The sequence below is a fragment of the Mycteria americana genome, chromosome 4 (assembly GCF_035582795.1).
Source record: "Mycteria americana isolate JAX WOST 10 ecotype Jacksonville Zoo and Gardens chromosome 4, USCA_MyAme_1.0, whole genome shotgun sequence".
NCBI classification, from domain to species: domain Eukaryota; kingdom Metazoa; phylum Chordata; class Aves; order Ciconiiformes; family Ciconiidae; genus Mycteria; species Mycteria americana.
This window is the reverse complement of record NC_134368.1, coordinates 5,338,831-5,350,837: the sequence shown is the minus strand read 5'-3', so window position 1 is coordinate 5,350,837 and position 12,007 is coordinate 5,338,831. Positions and strand designations below refer to the sequence as shown.

At 40.1% G+C, this 12,007-nt stretch overlaps 1 protein-coding gene across 2 annotated transcripts in view; it reads right to left on the bottom strand.

The window, feature by feature from the left end:
• Positions 1-12,007, bottom strand: part of CTNNA2 (catenin alpha 2) — a 534,072-nt gene that overhangs the window by 96,349 nt on the left and 425,716 nt on the right. The window lies entirely within an intron of this gene.

The following is a 12,007-nucleotide window of genomic DNA, read 5'->3' as shown; positions in this document are numbered from 1 at the left end:
TAGCCATGCCATTCTGTCCTCAAGTCTTTGACATGGCTTTTCGTTGTGCATCTTCCACCGATTTTTTGAGCATGTCTGAATGCTCTCCTTTATTTCTGACTCACTATTTTCTTGTACATGCTCTTTTTGGTCTCCTCAGAAGTACTTACTGCTGGTACTGAACTGCTTGGCTTCTTAAATAGTTCCAGCCCCTCTATCTTTGTCCTGCATGTGGGAAATGGCTCAGTTGTGGATGACAAATTCCCTTCCTCTATAGTAATATAAACTGTTTGTTTTATTGTATTTGATCCTTTCTTTTATTCCCCACTATTCCCCTTATTTCTCTTAAATTTCATGCTCTAAGACAGACTATTTGATTAAACTCTTCCTTCTTACAGTGAAACATAAGACACATATGTAAAAGCACAGTTCTTAATATTCACTGACTGAAATATAATCATGCTAATACATCACAGAACAAAGGCCAAGATGCTAAAACATTTTACATACTAGTAAAATGTTAACCTGTCTTGAGTAGCAAAAATTAATCCAAACATACAGCTTCTAGAGTATAGATTGAAGTACCCTTTTTAAAGAAACACTAGGAACAGCATCAGTTATGGTTAGGGCTTGTTGCCAGAGACACAAATAAAACACCTTATAAAATAGGATATGAGAGTAAAAATAAGGAATGGGGGTAGCTAGGTGGGGCTGTCTAGAAAATATCACCTTTGAATGACTAACGTGCCAAGTATCTCATAATCCCAGTCTTCAAAAGCATATATTCCTTTCAGATCCCCACAACTGGCAACTGGAAGTAGGAAAGATGTCTGTATTACACAACACATTGAAGATGGTCACATGAAATGAAGAAATTAATGGATGGAAACCATTCTGAATATTAAAAACTCAAGTCTTGAAGTCAAGACAGTAACAAAAGAGCCTTGCTCTGCGTTCATCTTGAAAACTTACCCAGTGCCCTTACTACATCTGAAATGGGTTGAAAGATGAGGAAGCTAGAAAAAGTCAGCTGTGGCACCAGTTGTATTTCTACCTGATACCCCCTAACCAAAGGATATACTGTTAGTCCAAAGACATAGGTTTGCTCAAATTAATCTTTGGCCGTTTTAGCTCTGTGTATCTTACCACAAATCACCCTACCTGTTGAACAAATCCTTCTTCCAGTCAATGGGAGAGGAAAGGGTAGTCTCATAAGTGATGCCCTGCCGACACATGAATAAAGCAAGTCAAGTCATACGACTATCAGAAGGACAGGCAGTTGCCATCTTCTTTTATTAATCTCTCTCAAAGGTTAATACCACTTTATGAACTTCCCACTTCGAAGCACAATCTATTTTTTGGGGTAAGAGATAGCTTTCTTCCATGTTGACAATAAAGCAATAGGTTGGTCAGTGCAAAATGCTAGTAATAAATTTCTTCTGCTAAGTGAAGAGGCTTTCATATTTGCTGCCCAGTGAAAAGAAATATAAAAAAAACCAATCCAAACCTGAAAGAAGCTGAAGGTAGGTAAACTACACACCTGCCAGTATTTTCTAGCAGCTAAACAGAGTGGGCCCAGCAGTCATTCAGCTGGGAATGTTACACTGTGTCACCACACAGATGCCATGGATGTATCCCAACAATTTGAGAGCAATGCCTCTGATAACAACTAGTTTTACTTCTCTCATTGATGAGGGAGTAATTAAGGAAGGCTTGTATCTGTCTCAGGAGCTTCCACTTATTCCACTTATAGCTTCCATCTATTCCCTGATGGACGAGACAACATGTCTGTAAATAAAAATCACATCTATCAGAACTGTTTAAGTTCAAAGTAAAATGACTTTTAGGTTCCAGAGGGCCCCTTCCATTAACAGGTTTACATATTCACTCCCTTCAAAGCAGTCCTTCCTATGGAAGAGTTAGGGGATGATGTTGTATGGCATCTTGGTATACTAAGGTTACAAATTCAAACAACTGGTTAGGAGGAGCTAAACCCATAATTTATGTAATCAATTAAGATGGTACCAAGAGCTCTTGATTGTATTATTAATAAGTTTTAAACCACAGACTGCTATGTGATTGATTGTATGAGATAGTAGACATAAATGGATACTAAAGTTTGTAGGAGTCATTTTATTTTGGGAAAATATCCCATATGAATCACATAGCGCAGTAGTGTGATTAAACTGGAGAAGTGAGTCCCTAGCTAAGCAGGTGTTATTCACTAGAAAAATATTTTTAGGTGATTAAAAAGGGAGTAATTGGACTTCATCTCTTTTACAGAGGCTGTAAATAAGCATGGTTAAAAGTTAATTATCTTTAAAAAAATCAGCTAACTGGAAAATATTGGGAGATTACTAGGAATATATTTTTCTGCAAGAAGAAAACCAGCTATTTCTCATGAAAATAATTAATACAGTATACAAAGAAAAGATATGTTAAAGAATTACATCAAAAAATTGAAGTGGCCAAAGTACATTTTCATTTGTAGAAAATCCTCCAGCATTTTTTTTTCCAATGAGTAAAAACACATAGTACAGTCATTTGCTAATGAATGATGACCTATAGGAAATCAGATAACAGAACCAGCACAGCACTGGCTCTATGTCTACAGTCCCAAAGCTAGAGATGCATTCAAGCTGACATGGAGATTCTGCAGCCATTTGCGACTTTTTTTTATTATTATTTTTTAATCTTGTACCCCCCTGGGAAGGAAAAAAAGAACCATCATTACCCACAGGTTGCTAACTTTACGTAGCATTTGCTTATTATGCACATTACAGAAAGATGTATAAACAAAGAAAATTATCCTTCAGCCTTTTTGGTGTTGCTATGAGATGTAGAAGCTTAGCAATGTAAGAATAAAGGAAAGGGACAAATGACTAGAAAATGATTACTCAAGATAACGCTGATAGTCTCACAGATTCTGGTATGCTTGTTTACCAGGGTGTTTATTAGTGGGAAGAAATTTTGGAAACAGGACTATATTGCTAAAGAAGCCACCAGATAAGGAAGTTCCTCCCCTTTCAGCCACCCTGGATTCCTGGGTTTCATCAGAAACCTGCTAAGGCAGATGTTGAGGGACCAGCATCCAGGGCCTTCAGCATTTGCTGTAACTAAGTTCTCCATTGCCAAATTGTTTCATTTCACCCATGTTTCCATGTTAACGATGCAGCCTGCAGATCACAGGCAGGTTCTGCAACTGCTTCCTCCTACAGCTGACTTTGTAAGCCTCAGAGCTGGATCCATATTGCCTGAAGGCAGAGATGGCTTTTGATATGAAAGCAATCTTGAAAATGTAGACATTGATTATTTAACTCCTTTAATAACCTATCTTCTTCGGGGACAGGTACACAAGAGGCTCAAAAAAGTCACAAAACAGCAGTTATTTCTGTGCCTCACCTTTTCTATAAGGCAATTTGATTTCATTTCAGTGTTAATCTAGAAACCAGAAGATGAAACTGGCATACATCCCAGTGGACTACCAGTATCCAGTGGCTAATGTAAGTAAAAAAAAAAAAAACAACAAAAAAAACCACCAAAACAGCGTAGAGTTCACCAACGACATAGCTTTACGAGAAAGTTTTATCCTGAAAGACTTTGAGTTCACTTTGCCTCAAAGACATATACACCTCCAAGGTAAAGAGATGAACTAACTAGATCTGGCTGCAGCAGGGACTCGGAAGAAATAAATGCAAAGAGTTCAAGCTTTTCATGCTCTCATTGCAGATAATTGGACTCGTGGTTTTAGCTACCTTCACTATACTCATGATGTTTACTAGGAATTAAGAACATCTGTTGCCCACGCAGGGAAGAAAGGCCTGAGATGGAAATTAAAACTAAAATGAGCAGATGAAACACTAGGACACAGAGGTAGCCCAGAGCTTTAATTTCAAATAAAATCTCTCAACTTGAAGGGCTTGAATTAAAACTAATCTACGAGTTTCTTAACACTCCTTGATTAGAACAGAGGATTACTATCTTCTAAATATTACTTCTTAACTCGCTTAATGTCACCTAAAATAGAAGAATAACAGCTGATCAGTCCTTAAGAGGAAACCCAGATATGTATATGTTTGTCATGATGGAAGTTGGATACAGAAGCTATGAAAGCATATTGACACTTTTTCTTCATTACCAGAAGCGAACAGCTAGTTGTATACTCTGATAATGCAGTGATATGCACTTAAATAAAAAAAAAGAATAGACCATTTCAAGTATGGACAGTATTGTGAAATGTATCGGTAGGAACATTCTTTGTTCCTTGAACTAAAGTTGCAGAAATAAACGAGCCAAATTTTTTCCTCTTAGGCTTGTTACTCTGGGTTTTGTCTATCTTAAACGAAAATCCAACTCAGTTCGTGAACTTATACAATATTTACAAAAGCACAAACAAAACATTGTTATATACTCCTTATGAACATCACTAGTACCTCCTGAAAGTGAGCTAGAGTGCCACACTGTAAACTGCCAGAGCTCCACCAATCTCAAGTGCATTGCAGATTTACACAGAAGATCTTCACTCCTTAAGAGAAAGTCTAGCTTTGCGTTTCTTATGGACCAAACACTCTGTATGCTTTTCTGAGAGATATTTCTGGAATGAAAAAATACTGGGAGAGAACAAAATACAGAACAAAAAGAGAACAGAACAAAATACAGAACAAAAAGAGAACAAAAAAACATATTTGTTCTCTTACTGCTGATGTATACCTAGATGAAATTCACTGTCGACCCCCATAGTAACATTTTCTTTCACATTTTTTCTTCTCTCCCCTCATTACCAAATCAAGCAAGCAGAGGTCATCGAGCAGGTCCAATTGCCTGTTTTGTGTGCTGTGCATGCTAGCAGTGGTTTGTTTCCCCTCTTGTCTTCAGTGTGCAAACCTGTTTCTACGTTTATGATGGGAAAACATACAATCAGTCTGAATTAGTGAGCTACAAATAATACAGTTCTTGGAAAATGAAGGGTAGCCTGCATCATGTCTTACAAAGAAGTTCAAACGCTAACCTTTTTTTTCTCTTGACATTGTAAAAGAGAAAAAAACAAACCCCTAAACTCCCAAAAGTAACCCCACTATCCTCTTCAAAGTGGCAATTACATGGTCAGGAGAAAGTTAATAGAGACTCCTGCAAGCCTAATGGACAAAGAGATTATAAAACAGAAACAGAAATGCTGCTGTTAGGTTTCATCTGCTACAAATTACTATCCAACCTTGTGATACTATTGATTTGCTTGCACTATATCAAATTTTAATCATCGTAAACCATTGCTTAACACAGTTATTCCACTAGCCAAGTGTTCGTAGAAGATAACTTAGATTATCTTGGGTGTCTCCAAAAACCTTTAAGTTTGTATGAGATGAAACTGATAGATACATGTAGGCTCCACAAAATTATTAATTTTTATTAATTCATGCAAAATTGGTAAGGCACTGTCTTTTCAAAAGATTATTTTTAGCTGTTTCAAATTTGGTGCTGCATCAGTTCATGCTAAAGAACAAAAATCCCCTTCATTCCACTTTTGTTGGAAATAAATTGCAAGGAAGAATAATGCAACTGGATTTAACTCTTGTTCACTGTAAATGTTCACTGATCACCAAATGGTGAAGTCCTTCCATAAAATTATTAAAACCCCCAAAACTTAAATCATTAGCAAAACTCTCCTGGACTTTTCTCCATCCTTGTGAGAATGGAAAGCCTGATCCAATCCACTAATTTAACTAGAAGGCCCTCTAATCTGAGTTTTCATAGTTCTTAATTAAACTTCAAATATGTTGATGTTTCCTATTGAAAGCAACTAAACAGCTTGCTATCATGGCTCTTAAGCATTTACTACTGGATGCTGAATTTCATCCCCCAGGAAAACAGGTCGGACTTAATAATTTAATTTTGCAAGAAACAGTCCAGAGGACTAACAGTTAAACCCAGGAAGCTTTACTAAACAGAATAATAAAAATTAATTAATTAGCTGCCGTATAGTGCTTTGATAGATGCATTGAATAAATCTGAGCTGATTTATCAGTCAAGTGCCTTTGTGTGGTAGGTATTAGAATTATCTGTCATTAACCTTACGCTACAAATGAAGGTGCCTGGATACAGAAGTTAAATGACTTCAAGGTCACATTTGAAGCTGGCAATACAACGCAAGCATTTACTGACTTTCAATCATTAGAGATAAATTTTTAAAAAACATTAAAGGGATTAATGAGGTAAAGATCATGACCTGGAAAGGCACCGTCATTTCTCTAACTTCAGTTTCAGAAGGCAGAAAACTTGAGAGATGACTGCTGAAATCTGATTTGAAGAAAAGGAGTTGGCCATCCAAGCCTGGAATGGTACCATCCAAATTCTGTTTTATTTGATTATTGTTTTTTACCCCAAGTATCGGTATGACAATTTGAGTCATTTTGGATGATTCACATCATAGTTAAGCTGGGTCTCATTCTTGAGGTGCTCTGCCTTCCTGGACTCTGGAGGAAGCCTGAGACAAGAAGGCTTCTAAAGGTATCACAGATAAAGTGCTTCAAGTTTCATGGGATGACGCTTTACTCTGGGTTTCCAACATAACCCATAGACAAAACTGGCTGTCAGTGAATGTCTAGAAAAATGAGGATTCATCTTTGTGGTTATTATTCTCAAACGAAGCATATCGCAGCAAGTCAAGTGAAAAGCAAAAGACAAAATGTTATGATAAGAGGCAGGGAAGGGAAAATGCATAAATAATGAAAGCAGCTCTTAAGAGACAATTTAAGTATTCTGCAATGTGGACTACAAAAGAAAGTTCCATAAGCCTCATTCTTACATATATTTTTGAAAATGTATTGACTATGAAAAGAAAATTTTGCTATTTGTATTGATCAAATATCAAGAAATGCATTTTCTTTTCTCAGAATGGTAAAATGTAGCTTTTACATTAAGAAGTGTTAAAACATGGGTTATTTTTCCTGACCTTTTGATAGACTTTCTATTGAGCTTGGTAAGACATCCAAGAGATTCAGATTCTGATTTTAAAATTAATGATTAATATTATAGAGTTTTCATAGTATTGGATTTGCAGTGCCAAATTCCTCTAACATAAGCAAGTGCAACTCCACATAGTTCAGTGGAACTGTGTTTGCATATATTACCAAGCAATTCTGGCCCTGTGCCTGGGAAAGGATCTTACATTCCATAGTCACTTGATTATGTCTCATCTTTAAACCACATTTTACTATTTGCAAAATACTTGACCCACAAAACCATAGAATCCATCTGCTAAGATACCATTGTGCATCGTTAAGTAAAAATGATGAAACTATTTTAAGTGCAAAATCTAGTCTACAAGGCACGTAAATCTATTCCAAATATTGATTTTCTTGTGCAGTCTGGTGAACCTGAAACCTGGGCTACAAAATTCCACTTGCACTAGAAATTAATTTCTTCAAAATACTTTATTGCCCAAACCAGAAAGAATCCTTACGAATAAAAGACTAAGATCCATCTAAAAAAAACATCCTTGGAAAAGAGTAAGGATGGACCCACGGGCTAGTACCAGATGTCAGAGACATACAAGAATCAATTAAGGATCTGCTTGTAATAGTCTGGAACAACCTAAATGGAATAAAATATTAGGTATTAGGACCAAGACATCTAGTGTTAATCATCATTGTTTTATTGGTGGGATACCTAAAGATGACCACATAATGTTCAAAATCAGTAACCAAATTCTAGTTTGGTCTAAAGGACAAGTCTAACATAATGTTAGGCTTGTAAAACCAAAGCTAGCTAACTATAATCACTCTCCTGTTGGGTTTCTTCCAGTTGAAGGTTTGGGGTTTTTTTTTGGGGGGGGGGGGGGGGGGGGGCGGCTGTTGTTTTTTGTTTTGTTTTTTTTTTTTTTTTACTATAACCTTTAAAAGATATTTTTCCTCCTTTTATGTCACTACCTCTTATTATCTTTATAAAAAAGATCTACTTAGTTATTTTTAACTTTTTAATAATGCTATTAGACCTGCAATTGCAACACTTTGTTGCAGATCTGTGGAGGAGGGGACTGCTATAATACTAACCACACATGTTCATTGCATATTATGTAAAAGTCTACAACTCTGACTGCCACTACAATATAACTATGAATATTGTGGAGGGGTTTTCTGCTTGTTTTTTCTCTCTTTATAGACGTACTGGCTATTTTCTTTTTCATTGCTACAGCTCCAGTCACCAGGCGGCACTAACAAATCTTTGCATAATGCAGAGGAGTCAGGACTGAAAGCTGCCGACAGTGCTGTGCTCCTCTTGCAGATAACACTAATAAACCTTACCATATTCAGCACTGTACAGAATCCAGCCAGACCTTTTAAACCCCAGGACCTACCTTTAGGTGCCTACGAGTTAAGTACTATAGCAAACACCTGAGTCCCAGACCCTAAATGAGGTACCTTGACTCCCTGTTTTGTATATGGGAAGAGTGAGATGCTTCAGAACAGCACCTTACTCAGACTAAAAATACTCCCCCCCACACATATTTTGTCAGGGAACTGTCTAGCTTTAGTCAATAGTAACCAAGAAACCCTTACTCCTTGCTTCAGCTCAGGTACTAGAGAATTAGGATAATGCCTGTTTTAAGAACAGAAGTCATTCAAAGGTATAGTTCAATACCTGTCAAACCAGTAGTTCCCTAACAGCATTTTCCTCTGCTAAAGAACACATGGCATGGCTAGAAAGGACTCGGTCGCCGAGGTGAGCAGCTCCGGTGCTGGTCCAATCCACAGCAGAGCACTCTAGCAAGGTTTCCTGAACCAGGGGAACATCTCGGGGGGCCAAGGGAGCCACCTGCAGCTCACGCAACAGCGGCTGACGGGACCTGGATGTGGCCAGGAGCAACAGCGGCCAAGCCCCCCCCACGTATAAAAAGCCCTTCGGGAGCACTAGTGACCAGGAGCATCACCAACAGGGTGGGCAAACAGGGCGTGGCACGTCAACAAGGGCGCGGCGCAGCAGCTCACGTGGTAGGGCATGCAGGAAGGGTGCTGAAGCTCTGCCAGCTCGACCAGGGATCAATGGTATCCACCCAGCAGAAAGCCACGGCCTCTCTAAGCTCTGCACCCACCATGACGGACGCAGCTTCCCAGACAGAGCTCCGGTGGGAACGCGCTGCCGCCCGGGTGCCAGGCCGCAGGCTGTGCCCTGCTCTTACACCAGTACCAGACAGCAGCGAGCACGCCTGCGGAGGAGAGCCCAGGTAGAGGAACTCCTCTGCTTAGTGACAGAGCTCCGGGAGGAGGCGAGTAGGTTGAGGAGTATCAGGGAGTGCGAGAGAGAGGGACAGACTGCTGGAATCGCGCCCCACCTTCCCTGGGACAGGCCCAACAGGCAGACAGGACGCATGATACAGAGGATTCCCTATCCTCGCTCCGCCTGCCTGAACACAGTGACTTAAGAGATAGGGGGCAATGGCGAAAAATTTCTGCCCGGCGCAGCAGACATGTCTCCTCTGTGACTCCCCCACCTTCCCAGGTGCCCTTGCATAATAGGTACGAGGCTCTGCAAGTGGAACCAAACAGTAACGAGGACAATGGTTCATCTAGCTTGGAGGTGTCGCTGAGGTTAAGTTGGCCTATGCCCTGCATCAAAACTGCTTCCATAAAGAAAATAAGACAGGGCATTGTCATAGGAGACTCCCTCCTGAAGGGAACAGAAAGCCCAAAATGCAGACCAGACCCACTGAGGGAAGTCTGCTGCCTCCCTGGGGCCCGGGTAAAAGATGTGAAGAGAAAGCTTCCTCCCCTGGTACAGCCCTCAGATTATTATCTATTATTGAGTTTTCAGGTAGGCAGTGATGAAGCTGCAACTAGAAGTCCGAGGGCAATCAAGAGACTTCAGGGCCTTGGGATGACTGGTTAAGGGATCAGGAGCACAAGTAGTGTTCTCCTCTATCCTTCCAGTTGCAGGGAATGATGAGGGAAGAAACAGGAAGAGCCAGCAGATCAATACCTGGCTCTGAGCCTGGTGTCACCGGCAGAATTTTGGCTTTTTTGATCATGGGTCAGTCTACACGACACCAGGCCTGCTGGCAACAGACAGGGTACACACGTCTCAAAGGGGGAAAAGGATCTTTGCACAAGAGTTAGCAGGGTTCATTGAAAATGCTTTAAACTAGATTTGAAGGGGGAAAGGGATAAAACCAGGCTTGCTAGAGATAAGCCTGAGAGTGGCACGCCAATGTTTGAGGGGTGGTATGCTAGCGAGGTCCTTCAGTATGCTGTCTCAGTGGAGGTAGGGGATGGAGATCCATGCAGCAGCAAGGACAAAAGGGTTATGGATGTCTTAGAAACTACAGAAGCATCTGAGAATGGTCACGTAGGAATTAGGGCTTCTCTTCCAAAAAGGTGGCGGGATCAACAGCTCAACTGAAGTGCATCTACACCAACGCACACAGCATGGGCAACAAACAGGAGGAGCTGGAAGCCCTTGTGCAGCAGGAAAACTATGATATAGTTGCCATCACGGAAACATGGTGGGATGACTCACACAACTGGAGTGCTGCAATGGATGGCTATAAACTCTTCAGAAGGGATAAGCAAGGAAGGAGAGGCAGTGGGGTAGCCCTGTATGTTAGGGAGTGTTTTGACTGTCTAGAGCTTGATGGTGATGAAAGAGTTGAGTGTTGATGGGTAAGAATCATGGGGAAGGCCAACAAGGCAGATAGCATGGTGGGAGTCTGTTATAGACCACTCAACCAGGATGAAGAGGCAGATGAAATATTATATAAGCAGCTGGGAGAAGTCTCACGATCGCTAGCCCTTGTTCTCGTGGGGGACTTCAACTTACCAGATGTCTGCTGGAAATACAATACAGCAGAGAGGAAACAAGTCTGATGAGGAGCGGCTGAGGGACCTGGGGTTGTTTAGCCTGGAGAAAAGGAGGCTGAGGGGAGACCTCATCGCTCTCTACAACTACCTGAAAGGAGGTTGTAGCGAGGTGGGGGTCGGTCTCTTCTCCCAAGTAACAAGTGATAGGACAAGAGGAAATGGCCTCAAGTTGCGCCAGGGGAGGTTTAGACGGGATATTAGGAAAAATTTCTTCACTGAAAGGGTTGTCAAGCATTGGAACAGGCTGCCCAGGGAAGTCCCTATCCCTGGAGGTATTTAAAAGCCGTGTAGATGTGGTGCGTAGGAACATGGTTTAGTGGTGGCCTTGGCAGTGCTAGGCTAACAGTTGGACTTAATGATCTTAAAGGTCCTTTCCAACCTAAATGATTCTATGTTGCAAAGGGGCTACATACTCTTCAAAATAATGCTAGTACAGAAAAGTCAGTAATGCAACATAATAATATCAAGGAAATCACTGAGTCATATTTGTCTTCAAGAAATACAGGCAGTTTTCATAGTTCTTGATCTGTTAATGGGCAAACTGTGATGAACATTATCATTATTTTATTAAAAGTCCATTCAACGAGCATCCAGGTTTCAACTGTTATGTTTTATACTCCTCATGGTAGAATAGAGCTATTTCAATATCATCCCCGAAGACTTGAAATTATCATTTGACTTTACACAGTAGGTCTCTTCAGAAAGAGAAGATACTATATATATATTTGTAATACAGACCTTTCAAGAGTAAATATGGTCTTAAGCTTATGCCTCCTCTATATGTCCTTTTCTCTATTTTAGTTCAGCATGACAAGCTCTTAAGTCTAGAGCAGCCTTTGGCCAGTACCAGACGCTCTGTTGCGAAGCACCTATTTGGCTTTTTACTTAATAGAAATTAAGATCTATTGTACTGTTAGTAAAGCTGAAATGAAATTTACTTCTTGTTGCTCGTGACTTTTGACAAAATACTGGAAATACCATTTTTAACATGCTCAGTTTCTTTAATGAACTACTAAAGTACAGCACATGCTTCTCTCTGCCAGTCATCCAGACATTTGCTGTGCAACCACCACGATAAAGTTGACCAAAACTCCCAAAACCTGTATTACAGAAATGCTACCTGTAACATTTCAGCCAGTGTATAGTTTTTCTTGCCTCTCCTACAGAGGCAAGATGGA